This window comes from Amblyomma americanum, chromosome 1, assembly GCF_052857255.1.
Source record: "Amblyomma americanum isolate KBUSLIRL-KWMA chromosome 1, ASM5285725v1, whole genome shotgun sequence".
Taxonomy (NCBI): domain Eukaryota; kingdom Metazoa; phylum Arthropoda; class Arachnida; order Ixodida; family Ixodidae; genus Amblyomma; species Amblyomma americanum.
Window position 1 is genome coordinate 350,712,897 of NC_135497.1, and position 18,314 is coordinate 350,731,210.

Here is an 18,314-nt window from a genome sequence, read left to right on the forward strand (position 1 = left end):
AAGTAAATTCTCAACCACATTGGGCGGAAACTAATTTTTCAGTCAATGTTGCGCGGCAGCGGCCAAGCAAGCTCCTCCCTCCAGCTATTGTGTCAACGATAGTGCTTGGTTCTCAAGGCCGTAGGCAACGCTCCCCCACGGATTTCGCCATGCCGGTCCGTTCGGAGAGTTTTTACCTCGTTCACTTCAAAGGATTTTGTTTTTTATGAAGCTTTCAGACAAAGTTTGACTGTAAAAACCATCTGGGTGGCTAGAATCCTATCACTGTACCTTCTATTTCAGCAATATTTCTATCGTTATATACGGTTTATTTTCATATAGTTGCAATGGGAGAATTGAGAAATCTAAAGAATTTGATCATTATAAGCGATATATCGTTATATCTGGTATCATTATAAGTGGATTACACTGTACAGCACCTCTCTTAGCCCAGGTATTGCTTTGGAACGTTCGACCATATTGTATAGTTTACTTTAAATTTTCACCGTGCGCTGTTAAAGGTGCACTAAAGAGGAATCTGAACTTCTATTTTTACTCTGGGAACTCAATCTACACAATCCAGGCGTTCTTGGAAACTTCGAATTATGGTCCTGTGTGGCTGATTGCCATAATTATACCGGATTAAACATCCCAGCTTCCGCCTTTTGCTTGAACTCAACGCAGTAGGTAAGCGGAGTCAACCAACGTGTGGAGTGCCTTTAGCCAGTCCAGTGGCGGCTTCACTTTCGCTCGTTTTTAAGTTTCTGTGAATAAACAGCTTCAGTCACAGACAATACAGGCACAGTTTATGCCCATAGAAATAAAAATGCATGTGGACTCTTTGATTTACGTGTCACTCCGCCAATGGCAGAGCGGCAAGCCGCCATGGGACTGCCCGACTCTTTGGTTGACTCCTCCTACCTGCCGTGTTGAGTTAAGAAAAAAAGAAGGTGGGAGCCAGGACTTTTAATCCGATTTTAATTAGGGCAATCGGCCGCACAGGACAATAATTCAAAGTTTTTAACAATGCCCGGAATGTGTAGATAGAGTTCCCGTGGTAAAAAGACGAGTTCAGATTCCTCTTTACGGTGCCTTTAATCACGCTCAGTGAAGTTTGGCAGCTTGCAAATGTACAGCCCCTCTTCTTCCGCAAATTCAATCAACACACATGGCGCATGGATATCTTTCAGTTTCAATACAGTAATAACACCTGAAAGAGATCGAAAGCATTCCATGATGTGCGGAGGTAGCTTGTGCTGGCTTTCCATGCAAACAACCCTAGTGCACAACAAAATGCATTCTCTGGTTTCATTTTCGGTAACCTGAAAAATGCGGTTTATAACAAAGAAATCAGTCTCTGTTGTGCAAATAGCTGTACTGTTGCTCTTCTTTGCCCTCTCATACCTTGTGCTGTGCAGCACAGTGGAGCGGAAACTAAACCGAAAATGCTCCTCAAGAGAAGGAACGTATCCAAAGCTCAACATAAGGCTGTTTCTTCTTTTGAAAGCACGGGAAATGGGTCACAAGCTCCAAACATATAAGAGTTACCCACACGTGTGGCATTCAGAGTGAGTGGGTGCCCCAGCATTGTGCATATGAAATTTCTGGCTTGCTCCTGAACAGTGCAAAGTGCCATAGCCAAATCCACTTGCTGCAGCATAATCATTCTTTCAATGACCTGGTCAGGTGCCCCATTTGCTGATGTTATTGCTCTAAGCACCCTACCATTCCCGGTTTCAAAAACAAATGCCGAATGTGCCCACAGTGGCCCGAAGTTCTTAACAGCCTTCGCCAGGTGGAGAAGCTGGTGGACGTTGAATGTCATCAGTCGCGCTCCATACAGTGCTGGCATCCGTGACACGAAGTCCTCTAGTAGGCGGCCTGCACCAAGATAGTACCAACATCTCACTAAAAATATCTAGTGATGCCAAAAATGTAACGTGTAATTTAGGTGCGTTCCATTAGTAATATCAGATAAAGAAAGTAATTACGTGAACCACAAGAGGACACTAATAAGTACTTTCTATAATAAGCTGATAACCAGAGAAGGGATGTTGAACACTGTGGGAACATACTACAGAAAATGCAAGCTCATACGGCCGAGTCAGGCTTGAAACAGAAACACGGTATTTAATAATAAAAACAAACATGAGATAAATTTGGAAAAAAAAAAGGATTGAGCCCACTGCTATGCGGCGCTCATGAAACCATGAGCTTCTAAACGTCCTTTTAAGCATAGCATTACTTGGCTCATGCTTGGCGGGAACAGAATGTGTGTACAGAATGTGTCCGCAGAATGTTAACGAATGATGGATGGCCATAGAACAATGAACAGAGAGGAGAACACAGAGAGAGAGGGGAACCTCTCATGGTGAACAACAAGCTGTCTAAATGGCATTCTTTAGAGAATATGCAACTGCGGCTGGAAACTACTAATCCTGATTGTCAGAAAAGTAATTGAAATGTTGAGTATCGTGGTCAATAGACTGCACTGACTGCACGTTGAAAGCAGCGCTAGTCATTGAGGCACCCTAAGATAGACAATCCTGAACGCTGCTAAAAAAACTGAGTAGCTGCAGAGTGCTGCCACATCAACTCTTAGAGAAAGACCACCACTAAGCACAGCACACACAAGACTAGAGGCTGTGGCTCTCAATGGCTAACAAAAATGCACTTTTTTTCAGCAAAGAGACTATTTAATTAAGCTTTCAGTACCCCTCAAGTGGGCCCTCAAGTGGGCAACAGCATGCAAACACTCAACTTTTAAAGGGACACTGAGTGACAAATGAAGTAGGCCTGTATAGATTAAAGCAGCCTAATAAAAATGCAATGGGAAATCTTATGAACTAGAAAACATCACAAAATTAAATGTAGATATCACCACCATCAGTCGTTATCAGATGATAACTGCAACGATATGTAGGCAGTTTTCTCTCGCATATCCCTAGGTGACATTGCCATGTGCTTCATGCAGTGACCGCAGAGTCCTTTCCAGTCAAGTCGTCATGAATTTGAATCAAGTCTCATTTGCAGGTTCGTCCTTAAGCTATATCAGACTACATTAGTACATCCTGCACTGGCACCACTTTAGTGAAATATTCAAGAATGGCACAATCTATAGAGCAAAGAATAAAAGAATCAGAAGTAGCACAAATACTACAAACCACAATAAACTGTTCATGACAAACACCTGCAGACAATAAGCACAAGGCTCTCCTTGCTTTGAGATGCCACATTTTTTCCCTGAACTACCAATAAGTACTTTTGGTGCCTAGCTTCTAATACTGCATTATAAGGCTGGGTCTCGCCTGCATGATTTATTTGCTGCAATGTCAGCTCTTCCAGCAGTAGGGTGAGTATGGCTTCAACCAGCAATGCAAAGTGGTTCAGGTAGCGCTGAGGTAGTATGCCCAAGCAGCAGGGCAGGGCATAAAAAAGCAACCAATGCCGCCATTCGCTGGCTTTCCAGTGGCACTTGTCCTTGAGCGAACGTGGCAGACGGGTGAATGAATGAGGTGGCTTTATTGCCAGCAGCCTTCTGTCCACTTTGGCCATTGTTACGGGGCGCCCTGCACGAATAAAAATGTTGTGCACTTGGAGCTGGTGTGCACGTAACAAGGGCAATGGCTTATCACTGTTTACTGTTCTAGTCTAAAAAGCAGCTTTCTAAGCATAGCAGCTGAAGCTGCATACACAAATTTTGTGGGCCCTTTTAAGCATTAAATCTCAATATAGCAGCAGGACATCATGTAAAAAAGGGCACTGAAATGACGTCAGGCACTTACGCTGCATAGAAAACATTGAGAAGGGTAACAGAACCAAAAATCTCTGCCTGTGTCTTCACATGCTGCAGACAAATTCACACAAACTGGCTGAGATGATGGCACTGGCTGCTGTGAGACAGAATTAGAACATAAGTGAACCAACGTGAAAGGCGTTGGATTAGGTTACGTTCCAGCATGGCACAACATACCAAGATGTTATGTCGCACAGCTCACAATTCCAAGGTGAAAATTATGACACCACTTTGTTTTGACTCATAATTCAAGCTATATAAATGAATTTTTTTCTGGATCCACTGCCATAAGTTTATGGAGACCCGCCGTGGTGTCTCAGTGGTTAGGGTGCTCGGCTACTGAGCCGGAGTTCCCATGTTCGAATCCAACCACGGTGGCCACGTTTCGCATCGATGGAGGTGAAATGCAAAAACGCGCCCGTGTGTTGTGCGGCATCAGTGCACGTTAAAGATCCCCAGGTGGTCGAAATTATTCCCCAGCCCAACACTAGGAGCCCTCTTTCTTCCTTTCTTTCACTCCCATAGTTTCTGCGCCATTTCCTTTCCTCAAAAGCCAATTTTGATGTTTATGGAATGCAATATCAGATAGAGAAATTAATTGCATTGCTGTTTTTGCATGCAGCCTGAAATGTTTAAATTAGAAGGTGCAGCATTAAACTTCAAGTGATATGAACAAGATGCTAAGAAATTGAAATTTTTGCCAAAGTTGCATTCTGCAAGCTGTTGGTGATTGCTTACAACCAATGCAAATAATATGAACCCTACTGGCGTTCAGTGGCACTGCGTGGCTGTCATGCAAATCATACCCAGGTTCCTTTTTTCGAGCTGCACAAATGCAGCTTACCCAACTTTCTGGGCACTCAAGCATGGCAGACTGTTCTTTCTTATGTTTGTGAAACTATGAACCTCCTCATGCTCTAAGTCTCTTAGTGCTTTTTCGTAAGTTAGTTATTTTTCATGTCTAATTTTGATAGCAGGACATAGGACCACACCTTGTTTGAGGAGCCAGCTGAATGAGCATTGCAACTTGAACATTAAAGCTAAGCTCCATCATGTCAGCAGCTGAACTAAACGGCAACAGTTAATTAACCCTTTCTGGTCAGGTATAGCTTCCCCACTGACTCCTGCAATGGTCAGCATTCTTTTGGTCTTTCCAGCTCCTCGCAATGAAAGAGAGTGCCACATCATGATTTGGTTATAAACATTTATTTAAAGCACTGTGTCGAGCCATGTCGGACTACTAACCCCACACACACTTTTCCACTGTCAGGTGATGCCCGAGATATGAGCGGAAAGGGTGAAAGAGTACCAGCCAGCAACAACCTTTATCATCTCTTTTTTCCTATGCTTATTTTCGTTCAATGTAGCCTTCAGCAATGTAGTACAGAGTATTACAAAATTATTTAAGGTTATTTAGTGCTATAATGTGTAGAAGTGTAGCCCTTTTACTTTCTCCACTACTTACCAATGTAGAAGGGTTGCTGAGAGTTCGATGAATCAAACCACTGGTCAGTAAGGCATTTCGTGACCCCAATGAGCACACAATGCATATACTCCACTGTGTGGACAAACACAATGTTAAAGTGTTTCAGGTGATTCAGTGGTGACTGCCCTTTAAGCCCATTCACAGCATCTTTGATCTTCTCCGTGAACTCCATGTCTCTCGACATCTCCCCTGGGGTCCGCTCCTCACCGACTGTAACACTCATGTACCTTTGGGCCCCTGTTGAAAGGAGAGAAATAGTATGTGTGCTCGATTATTTGCCTGCAGAAAGCAGAATCTACAGGAATTAAGAAATGCCTGCATATGGTTTAAGCATTGAACTATCATGAGCAAAAGTAATAGATCCAACTGTCCATGTTGTGGACCATATGCCACACTGCATGCGGCCGCTGCCTGACGAACTACTCGTATTGTTGAAAACGTCGCAGTGTGCCAATCTTGACACTAGGAGCACTTCGTCAGGTAGCACCCAGATGTATACAGTGCAGCTTGGTTTGCAATGCAGACTGAAAGCCCTTACTTTTGCTTATGACAGTACTCTTGCTGGGTATAAGTCTCTCACGTGACATTTGCATGATGTGTCTAGATGGGGAATTTTAGGCCCGCCTTCAATACTTTGCACCTCACATCTGCTGTCACGAATAAGTGTGGCACATCATCTATATCACATGTTTCTAATAGAAAATTTTGCAGCAGCCAGAGCTTTCATAAAGTGCACTGACAACTTTGATATAAACTGACCGCTGCAAATGCAACGTTTTTCCTTAGCAGTATTTGAACACCGCTTCAACTTATCCATTTTTTGGTCGTAGCAAGCTCAGACAGAACACCCTAAATGCATTTCAGGGCATCTTATAAGCTGTTCAAAATTAAGATATGAAATTATTAAGCATATCCACTAAGTTAACATATATGCACAAATATTCAGCCAGATGCAATGACAAATTTGATCAACCATACCTTCGTGAAACTCGGCCCAATTGTAGCACCAAGGGCAGCCGAAGAGACCATTAAACTGGACCATGTTGATCACAGATGCTCGGGCTGGCGCATCCACGCAGCAGCACAGTACATGAAGTCCTGATGACAGCAATGTATGACCTGCCTTCCAAGTGATCTTGCCAAACTGATTGATCTCTTCAACAAATTTGGTTAAGAAGGTTCTCATGTACGGGTGCTGGCCGAACCACAGCCCACCTATCAAGCAGTTCTTTAGCCTGTCGCAAGGTGGCAGCTCGTTAATCAAAAACTGGATTGGCCACACAGATGATGACGATGACTTGAATACGGGGCTTCCGTCTGTGTTGATAGTGATGGTAAGATCCATCCAGCCAATTTTGCCCCTCTTCCTCAACTCCTCGGCCATAGATCCACTTGTGATGTCCTGCAACAGTGCGGCTCCTCCTTGCTGAATGACTGCATTTAAGTTCACAAGTCTTTCAAACAATGCAGCCTTTGATTTTGCAAGCAAACATTTCATCTGTTCTTTCATATCTAAAATGATGAAAAAATGTCCCCTAGCTTTTAGAACACAAAGTTCCGTGCTAACCTCGCAGTCCGGGCACCTCATTGATGACATTCCGGGCACTGACACAAGCACACTGCCACAGGTGTCACAATAAAAAAACCGCTTCACCAGCCTTTCCTTGCGCGACGACCAAAGCTTTCGGAACACAAACTTTGACCGAGGAAGTACATCACCTTTAAAGCCAAACAGACCATCTATGAGGCGCAGCAGATCATTCAGGGCCTCCCAAGTGAGGCCATGAGTGACGACAAACGCCTTTATCGTTTGATCGCGGCTGCCTTTGTCGTTGTGGAGCCCGGAAGTATTGCTGCCTCAAGCTCGACAAAGTCCGATGCCAGAAACTCGCATTCGCCGTCGTCGTTTTCGGTTTCTCCCGACATAGAAATGCTGTCTTCGGGTGTTTCGCCAAGCCGGTCAAAGTCGTCTGTTTGGAACAAATCTTCGTCATCGGCATACGAGCTGCCGCCTGCCTGCTCATCGTGGGAACTCAAATTAGGCGAGGCTGGCTGCGCTGCTTGTTCTGCTGCTGGTTGCTCGCCACTTGGAAGGTTCAGCAAATCGCCCACAACGCCTCCGCCGTTGACATCTCCGACGTTGGCAGCTGAGGCAGCTGACGTCGATGAGGCACAATGCTGAGCGCGAAGCCGCACTTCTTGCTGCCTCTTGTAAAGTGTGGTCTTCGGGACAACAAACGGTTCGTCTTTGTAGAAATAACGCTTCCGTCGTTTCTTGGTCACATCCCCATCCATAGTAGTCTAAGAAAAACTAAATGAAACAGACAGGCAAAAAATACCAAACTATAATGGGAGAAATTGAACAAAATAGCAGCAAAAGGTGACAACAAAGTGACCACTGCTCTATCGGTCTTGACCGGTCTTGACTCTTGAAGTCTTGATTGTCTTGACTTTCGCCCTCCGGATACAACCGCGAAATGCGCTGTGCAAAACACTGTAGCAATTTGAAGTCCACTGGGTACCTGCAGTCGGCTTTGTTCTATCCAAAAAAGAACTGTAAAGTTTATAAGTATTCATTAAAATATTCTCCGCGTGCGCGCTAGAAAAAATTGCCTTTTCAAAGCATGGCCATAACACGCCAAAAGTATCCAAAGCTTCTAGCCATCGTAGCTGTGTTAGGTATTAGCTGCAATTTTTTTGGGTCCCTAGCTGCGCGGCTTTGTTAGCCTACGAAAATATTTTTTTATTATGGAGCCGTTGCTCGGATACGTGCTGTATAAATACGGTGAAAAGGCCGTCGTGCCAGTCAGCCTAATTAAAGATTATTGCCCAAAATCCTCAAAGGACTTGGCGAAAAACAAGTTGGTCTACTGGCGGGACAAAGACGCTCCGGATGGCGGTGATGAATATTATTATCCTGGCGACATAGAAGAACTGGCTGGTAAGTGACAACAGTATTTTTGTCCAGACTAAGAAATCCGGAAAGCAGTCGCGTTGCTACGCTTGTAGGAGGTGTGCAAATTTTTAAACTATCGCAGCGCGCGTGACGCTAGTACATGCGGTACAGCTGCCTTTGAGGGTACCCCTCGCGAGTGCAGGCGGGCGTGACAAGAACTGGAAAGACCAGGAAATGCTAGGCTGTTTGCCCTCGCAATTTCGTCGGGCAGGGCTTTTTCTGGAGAAAACCCGCAACAGACTGTCGCTAGCATTCATGATGACAGCGATTTTGTCACTTCATCACAAGTCGCTATCGGGGTACAGCTTTGCCTGCAGGTCTTGCGCGGCTTCAACTTTCCGGTAGTCATTCCCACCCGTCCGCGCACGTTGCTGAGTCAGCCATTGTACTCGTCTACTCTAGAGACATAAGAAGAAACACGTGATCAACAAATGTGCAGTGTTGAGCCATGATTACTTACGATACTCATAGATATAACATGCGTGAGTGGACAAGATAACACATCAGGGAGGGCGCACTGCACGTATTGTGACAACACAAGCCGCCGCGTCGGCTGAGTGGTTATGGTGCCCGGCTGCTGGCCCGAAAGACGCGGGTTCGATGCCGGCCGCAGCGGTCGAATTTCGATGGAGGCGAAATTCTAGAGGCCCGTGTGCTGTGCGATGTCGGTGCACGTTAAAGAACCCAGGTGGTCGAAATTTCCGGAGCCCTTCACTACGGCGTCTCTCATAGCCTGAGTCGCTTTGGGATGTTAAACCCTGAAAAACCATAAACCATATTGTGACAACAAGCGCACAATGTCAGATACCACTAACAAACAAATATTCTATGTTCCTGTCCTCCCTTCACTTCTAGCAGGGGTCTCAAACCCATTGCTATGCAGAACGCATTGAGGAAATTTCGTCCCCCATGGGCAAGGAGAAAGGGATCAACGTCATTGTTGCATCATGCCCCTGGCTTCCTGCTTACTTAATTTAAGCTTTGGCAGAGTGTAACTCGCATTCAACAGCCAGCTATCTGTGCCTTGCATGCCGAGAATACTGACGTTTTTCGAAAACTGCAATCAGCATACTTTTATCGGTTTATTTTGGTTTTATCTGAAATGTCGAACCCCTACTTGTAAGTGACGTGCTCAAGTAGCCTAACTGTTTGCAAAGAGAATGTCTTTGGTTCCTGGAGATTACACAGCGACTCTATCCAAATATGATAGGCAGCGTTATGAGGAGAAAACAAACAGCTGGACCCTTTCGCACTGCGGGCAAGCAGCTGCATCCAGGACATTGGCTTGTGGCCATGCCTGGTTGCTTCGGGCATCCACTAATTCTTGATGTTAAGAAAAAGCTTCATTACTCATACGCAACTGAAGTTGTGGAAGGCGCTGAGGCCTACAACTTGTTGTGAGCGACTGGGTGCACGAGCCGTCAGTGAAGGAAGCGTCGGCTGACACCATAGTCATGGTAACAAAAGCGAGGCGGCTTCTTTTCCACCTTAACTTGGGCTGATTGTGTATTTTATTCGCAGGTAGACCATGTGCAAAGCCAGACGCTTCTTTTCCACCTTAACTTGGGCTGATTGTGTATTTTATTCGCAGGTAGACCATGTGCAAAGCCAGAACCAGGCTCTGCTAACTGCGTGGCTGGTGGCCAAGAGCAGAGGCTATGTAATCGCTGCACACTGCACCTGCATGGCAGAGAATGGCAAAGCCTGTTCCCATGTTGCTGCATCCTTTTCTTCATCGAGTATGGCGTGCATCGAATGTGACTTCCACTTTTCATACGTGGGCTGGAAGCGAGGTCTTCGCGCTGCCGGTGCAAGAACACTCTAGGTGCGCACACACGCCATGCTCGATGAAGAAAAAGATGCAGCAATATGGTAACAGGCTTTGCCATTCCCTGTCATGCAGGTGCAGTGTGCAGCGATTACATCGCCTCCGCTATTGGCCACCACCCACGCAGTTAGCAGAGCCTGGTTCTGTCTGTGCACACGATTTACCTGCAAATAAAATGCACGATCAGCTCATGTTAAGGTGCAAAAGAAGCCTCCTAGCCTTTGTTATCATGACTACGAGGTCAGCCGACACTTCCTTCACTGACAGCTCGCGCACCCAGCCGCTCATTACAAGTTGTAGGCCTCAGCGCCTTCCACAACTTCAGTTGCTTTTGAGTAATGAAGCTTTTTTTCTAACATCAAGAACTGTTGGATGTCATACATGCATGACACAAGCCTATGTCCTGGACGCAGACGCTTGCCTGCAGTGTGAAAAGGTCCATCCCAGTTGTTTTTGTTTTCGCTCCATAACGTCGTCTATCACGTTCAGATAGTGTCACTGCATAATCTGTAAAAACTGAAGCCATTCTCTTTGCTAACAGTTAGGCTACTTGTAGCACATCAGCACAGCATGTTGCTGTAGCGGCTGCTACGAGTGTAGTGGGCATCGGCTAATGAATACAAGATAGCTGCTCAACACATAGCATCACGCTGCCGTCTTTCGTGCATACTCCTTATAGAAGGTATTCACTGAAGCAGTGCTACCAAGCGGTCGAGCGTCGCTGCGGCTAGCGTGCATTGTTTGGGGCCGTTTTGTGCCAGTTCGCACAGTGTCAAATATTCTGTGAGGCACCTGTTAGTGATCCGAACATTTTGTACGTTTTCAAATGCATCAACGTCCACTTTCTATGCGTAATACTCTATGTACATGAACTTTGCAGCAGAATTCTTCTTTGCCGTGGTATAGCCGCACTGCCTCCCAGTCTTGAAAAACACTGTTGAGCAGCAGAAGATGAAAACACAAAGAACAGAGACAAACACCACGGGCGCTATTTCGTCTTCTGCTGCGCTGCTGTGTTTTTCAAAACTATTAATGAGCAAGCCCATCAAGCCACACTACTGCCTTTCAGTGTTGCTTTTAGGCAGCCGCCCTAGCTTGTACTGCAACTAGAGAGCCAAATTAGCAAGCTGCGTTGCACGTAAGAATGTACACGACTTGAAGGTTTTTTGTATCGGTTAGTCCTGTCTGCTACTCACACGGGACACAACATTGATAAAGAGCGCATGATTACCAGCTCCAATTACAAAACTTAGCAGCACAGAAAATCTTATTTACATCAGCTGTAGTCCAAAATCTGTTGAAGCTTAACATATGCTGTTTCAGCAGAAAGTCAAAGCAAAATACCTGCCTTATTTATGTGACAGAACAGTGAAGCAAAAACTGTAATGTGCTCACAGCATGAACAGCAGACCTAGCGAGAATGTTTTGCAGTTTTGATTGTAGCAACATAAAGCTGCTTCAAATGCACATGGCCTGGAATCTAGGTTCACAGCAATGCTATGTGCAGCGATTCCGCTAGCTTGAGCATTAGCATGTTACTTTCAGTAGATAGAGATGACAAGCTAGCTACTAGCTAACTGAGCTGGCACGTTGCAAATTACTTACCCCTTCAAAAAGCGGCACTCCAGTCTTCTGCAGTCTCACGCACGTTTTTGTCAAATATTTGTATGATTTCAGAGATTTGTACGGTTTAATTTTTTGACCTGTCGAAAACTCAAGCCATGCACAAGACAAGCCTCGACATTAGTGAATTCAACTTGCAGCAGCTGTCCTGCAAGTCGCATACCACACCTGCGCCTCCTCGGTCGTATAAGTTTGTTTTCACCAAGTGGAATCTTTTTAGGGTGTCCACTATTTTCTGTTTCATGCAGTTCATGGTTCAGCCTTCATGAGCTTTTGCTCCTTTTTCTCTTTTTTTCTATTTCTCTCTTTTCCATTTTCTTTTACTGGCTGATTGCTAGGTTATCATTGTCATTGTCATTGTCATTGCCACACTGCTTTCTTCATATTTCAATGTTAGATGTGCACTGATGTCAAAATAGTCTTAAGGCAGTGCGTCGAACCACTCAACCAATTGTTGCTGGCGAAGCGGACACGCCACGAGCTTCAGTTTCTTGAATCTGCATGGGGTGTTACCACAGGTGCTTCACTTGGAGGCAATTTTCTGACTGTCATCATCCTGAGATGTTAATCTATCAATCTATCACAACTTAGTTTTCCCATCTGGTTTCCCTTTAATAGTGACATTAAAAGGCAGTTATGTGTTTAAATATAGTGACATCACCTGTTGATTTGCTTCGTAATAGCAAAATCATTCACAAATAGAAATTCTTCACTGGCTGATAATGAGTTTATGGCATTGAAATGTTATTATGTTTTGTCGAGATGCAACCATGTGGAGTCAAAATGGTCGCAGAAATTTTCTTCACCTCATTCGCATAAAAGCCTTGCGTAGGATGATGCACAGAGTTGGTTGGGCAACACTTCTTGTTTTTTGTAGTCAGACAATTGCAGACTACTTGCAAGTTGGTTATGCTGTTTGGAAAGTACTTCTAGTGGGCCCCATGGTATGTGTGCTGAAAGCAAGGAATAGCACCATAATTATGGTTATTCTTCCATTTTATCTCATTCTTAGAAGTTAGTTTATTATGGGACTGGAAACTTGCCCATGAATGTGCTCTAGAATGATAGTAAGAAGATTTATATGTTCCTTTTCATTTCAGCAGGTTATGAGCCAAAAACAAAAAAAGGCCCAAAAAAGAAGGCTTGCCACAAAAAGCTGAGCTTTGCTCTTGAAGAAAGCTCTTCTTTAGATGAAGAGCTCATTGAGAAGAGGGCACTGGATGAAAAAAAAAAGAAATAGAAAACCTACAATTGGAAATTAGGTCCCTTAGGAAAAAGCTGTCACAGGAACGCCAGCGAAACTATGACCTGCAAGAAGTGGTCATAAAAGGAATTGGTGAGGCACATAACTTTTTGCATCTCAAAAACAAAATTGGTGCATGAGAGATGCAGTGCCAACAGTGTTTGATGAGGTGTTTCTTTGTCAGCGTGGCTGCTGTTAGTTCCACGTTTATAGCAACTATTCTTAGCAAGCATGTATTTGGGCCTGTTAGAGAACATTAGGCAGGGGCAATGCATGCTTTCACTAAGATGCCCTATCATAAATGAGGTGGTGAGCCTTGTGAAATTTAGTTGTTTGCCTCAGGGTCTTGATATTATTTTCATTGCTGACTTTCTGGTGGGTAAAACTCAAAACGTTGTGGCGGTATTTGCTGTGAGAAATTCCGTTTTATCTTTTTGAGTAGTATATGAGTGCAGGTGTATAGTGGAATGAGTGGTGGTGTGTAGTGCATAGAAGAATGAGTGACGGCTTCCAGCCAGTGATGATGCAATCAAGATAACATGACACATCTATTTTGCCTCATTTCCAAACGGGCATCACGTTTGGTGCTGGCATTGTCTTTGCCTGAGGTCTAATTCATTGCACGTTTTTAAAGGGGGACCCACATGGAGCAAACTTGCACTGCAGAACGCCAACGCTCTTCCGCCGTGCAGCACCACAAGCGACGGAAAATGGGTAGCTGCCGCCAGACCGCTGCTGCAAGGATTTAGAAACGGCGTGATTCCACATTCCTAGTAAAATGCTGAAAAGAACAGCTGTGCATTTACAATTAACCTATTGATTCCATGATGACAAAGAGGACGAATTATTCTTTGTGACCCCTTACTGAACCAAAATAGTTAACCTATTTGAACCTCTTCTTCCTGACATCAACCGACGTGTAGTGGCTAAGCCTAGCAGCTTTGCAAATCCAGAATTATGAAAATCTGGCGCGTTTCATCACTAAAATTTTGTGCTGCGGGCATCTTCGAACAAAGCGAAAGCTTCGTGCGAATTTTGTTTGCCGTGAACTTGAGGCACAGTGTAGCGGTAAGGACGAGTCCGTGGTGAAGCGAGAGGCCGCTTCGGCAGGTGCGGCCATGTTGTAGAAGCGGGCGGAAGTCGGACGCGGTCGCACCCTAATTGGTCCGCGCTGATAGCCCACGTTGGCCGCTTCCGGCCAGCGGCTGACTGCCAGGCGGACATATCTAGCCCAGCTTGATCAGCGGCGAATGGCCGCCCCGCCGGACGCAAATTTTTTGCAAGAAAAATGCTCCATGTGGGTCGCCCTTAAGACTGCTTGTTGTTGAATTGGAGCTTCACGAATAGCACTGTGTCGTAATTAGTCATTCACCCCACTGGTAAAACAGATATGCTAAGGTGTGCTTAGAATGGGAGGTGTGAAACGTGCAGTACATTCACCATTGAGAGGAGTAGCCTGCTTGCACATGAATGTCAATAGGGCAAAATCAAGAGCTGCCATCTAGGGCGCTGGCACCACGCTAGCGGGGAGGCAGCTTGGAAGTATGAACAGCATGTGTGCACACTTGGTTAAGTTGGCGATGTAGGTATCTCATGTAGGATTGTGATATGATTCATGAGTATAAGAGCATGACGGTGATTTTGCTCGATAAAATGCATGACACTCAGCACCTTGAAGAGCCGAGTGGCGCCTCTCGCCATTGAGGGATTTGACAATGTCGCTCTGTATAAGGTTGCGATTTCCAACTTTACATTACAAAAGTTTTTTTCTTCGTCGCACCTGTCTAAAAAGATAGGGTTGCTATGTTTACACACAAGTACCCTAAAGGAGACGAGTGTCAGCAAGAGAACTCTCTCATTCATGAAAGATGCTGTTTCAACATGTTTATATTTACTCTAAATAAAGTGAATGCTCCTGAAATGAATAATAATTGCCCATGCTGTGCTGCAATTCTTGCCATATTTAAAATAAAGTAATTGGGAACTGCATGCAGTCTTGGTGTGGGTATTTCTTTTCTATAGGCAGGTAACTTAAGCACAGAAGTAAAAAAAGCACAGTACAGCAGACGAAAAGAAATGTTGGCACAGTGTTAAGTGCTCTGGGATTAATGTGGCATCCTTTAGGACAGCAACTTGAGTTCAGACATCTTGAGAGTTAATTCAGTATAATGCAGCTGATCATGCACACTACCAACGCAATGAGCGGCCATATTTTTCTGCTCTACGGGGATTTCTCTCCTATGTGAGCTTAATCTCGAACTGAGCTCAAAGAAAAATAAACCCCTTTGATGTGTGAAATGCGCAGTCGCAATAGTTAATTTGTAAAAAGGTTTGAAGACCTTAAGCTGCTCTGTTTCCTTGTCAGGTCATTCATGCATTCAAGGGCCAGTTTTGCCTGGCCGGTTTTCACACCTCCCCTGCTATACACCCCAGTTATGCAGTCTTGCTGAGTGCATTGGTATGCGATACAATGTATATTGAAGTATGAAATTGGATAAAAAATAAGCATAAAACTTACTGGCTTGAAAAAATGTTATTTTCATGACCTTCTTGGATTTTTTTTAATTAGAAACAGGCTTGTTTCTTATGTTGCACACAAGCGGAATGTACAGTGTCTCTGCTTATGGGTGCAAAAAAAGATTCCAAAGGCCATCTGTAATGGCAGAAATTGAGAAGTATTCAGTATGTGAACACTCAGTTTAACATGTTGCACAAATCGCATTTTTTGTCTCCAGATTTTGCGGTTTTGTTTTCATCATTATTGGGTTTTCACTTGTGACGGGGTGTTGAAGCTATCTATCTGGAATGAATACAAGTGCTTTCATCGTGCAGGAGAGGTGCAAGAACACCTGAAGAAAAGAAAAACCTGCCAGTGCAGTGAACAGCAACAGGTATGTGAAGTGTAGTGAGATTCAATACTGGCATATACAAGGGCGTTTTCAATTTGTCTTCTAGGTGTGCAACTCGGACATACCGGCCACGAGGGATCCTGAGCTAGGCTCAGAATCCCTTGGGGCACGAGACGTGCCAGGTGAAGGGCTGGCAGAGCTGGCTGCAGCTGCACCAACTGCAGTAGAGGCTGCTGCCTCCAGCAGTCCGAGCCCAGCACAGCAGGGGCTACCAGTGCAAGTGAGTGGCACACATGATATATACAGTTAACAACCATTATTACTTTGTAGTGCCAAAAGAGAGCTAATGGTATTTGGTGCACTGAATGTTGTTCAGTTAGTATGACAAGTCTTCCAGTGTGATGGGTAGAAGATCAGCCCATTTGCCCTGAGTAATATTTTCGTTGTTTTATCATAACTGAGTGTTCATTATAACTATATGGCTGTTATAAGTAAGCCTGATTGTGTTGAGAAACAAGTCCTTATTTAAATCACTATTTTTCACGAAAGAAAACTACTGGCCCTAACTATAGTTCGTGGAAACATACATTGACAGTGTGTTTTTAGAATATTGAAGTCAGGAGTTTGACGGAAACCCATCTGGTCGGGATGATGCATGACAAAAAATAAATGATGCCGACCAAAAGAGCGAAGACAACTACATTTCGCCTTCCACGCGGCAGCCTTGTTCACAGTGAGGGCAAAAGGTAGAGTCGACGTCTTATACCCTTGTCACACGGGCACTCCTAACCGCGGTTATCGAAACTGTGGTTACCGCAAACCGTAGTTGCTGCTGTTCACACGGCAGAACCGACCACGGTTAGCCCGCTAACCGCAGTTAGCACAAACCGAGCTTGGCAACCTCGGTTTCGTCGCTCAAACCGTAAACATGGCGGCGCCCATGCCAGTGTCATGCGTTTCGAGTCAAGAGTCTCGGGCCGATATGAAGAGAGTGTCGTGGTCGCACCATGCGACGATGACATTGATACGGCTCTGGGAAGAAAACTTGCCTGCTCTGCGTGCATGCTCGAGAAACGCGCGTATTTACGCGTCGATTTCAGCGGAGCTGAGTGCTGGGCTTCACGGCGAGGGGCCGTATACCTCCAAGCAGGTCCGCCAAAAAATAGATAACCTGCATAAGAAGTATCGGTAAGTAAAGTTGCAATTTCTATGCATGCTGCTTTCGAGTGCTGGTCTGTGGTTTGAACGCTGCGTAGCGGCATGCAGCCGTGAGGGGGCTCTAGCTTAGTGCGAGCTTTGTGTGGTTCACCACAACAACAACAAAAGAAAAACGTGAGGCCTAGGCTCCGCTTGATGCACGAAAAATTGCGATCCGTGTTTCTTTTCGTTTAAGACACATGACTGGTGTGTACCTGTTCCAACTCGACACCCGCAGTGCTAATGTAATTACGCTGCTGTTGCGTCATCAGCAGTGCGCTGCCATTGCCACTATCGTCGCATCTTTTCGCTACGTTCACAGTATCACTGAAATTCCACATGCCTGCTGAGCATTGGTTTGATTTTATACGGCAGATACATTCATTTACTGAAGGTTTTCTTTTTCAGTGAAGTGGCAGTTTTGGATTTTTTTTATTTGCATATGTGCAGTAGTGGTAATTCTTATTCCAGGAAGATCAAGCGCACTGGCACCACCACCGGCTCAGGCGGACAAGACTGGCCGTTCTATTGGCACCTCCACCGGTTTCTGGGATCGCTCCCAATGAATGATGAGATGTTGATTGAAGAAAATGTGGAGGTAGGCTGTGATTTACATTTCCTCAAATAGCATGCTAAAGGGTCATTTCGCACGCTGTTGTAACAAATGCAGATTACAAAACTAGATTGTGGGTTTAAGATTGTATGAGCTGTTTACATGCTAATGTCAGCGAGTTTTTATTGTAAACACATAGTCGTTGACAAGGGTAGACGTGCGGGCTAGTTGATGGCTTATGCGTCTTTGAACAGTGATAAAGACTGACGCAGACAGGACACACACACAGCGTAAACTTTAAGCTATGTTTATTCTTGAAATCGACATGTGTAAGCACGTGGCTTGATGTGCTCGAGATGGCAAACAGGTACAATGCGGAAGAAAAATTATCCTAATCGTGTTTTCCGCGCCTTGCCAACTACGAAAGTTCTTTGCCTGGTAAAGCAAGAGATCAGCCGGAGCTGTGATATAAGACACTGTCGTGTCCCATTAATATGATAGCCACTAATATGAACAACTTGAGATATAGTGTTTTATTGGGTACCAAACGTCTTCAATGTATTAGGAGCCTCGTAATATGGAAACTCATTTGCATGGATATGGAGGGGGGAAAGGCTCGGAACCCATTTTGGTCCATGTAATTTAGTTGTGTTAACATGTACAGCAACATAAAGGAAGCACTGCTGATCCAGCTATGCATTTCTTGTTTTCACCGCAGAACAGAATTGAAATGCAGTGCAAAAGTGCAAATGAAGGATTATTTTTCGTTTTATGCTTAATGAGGGCCAAGCTACTCTTGACATT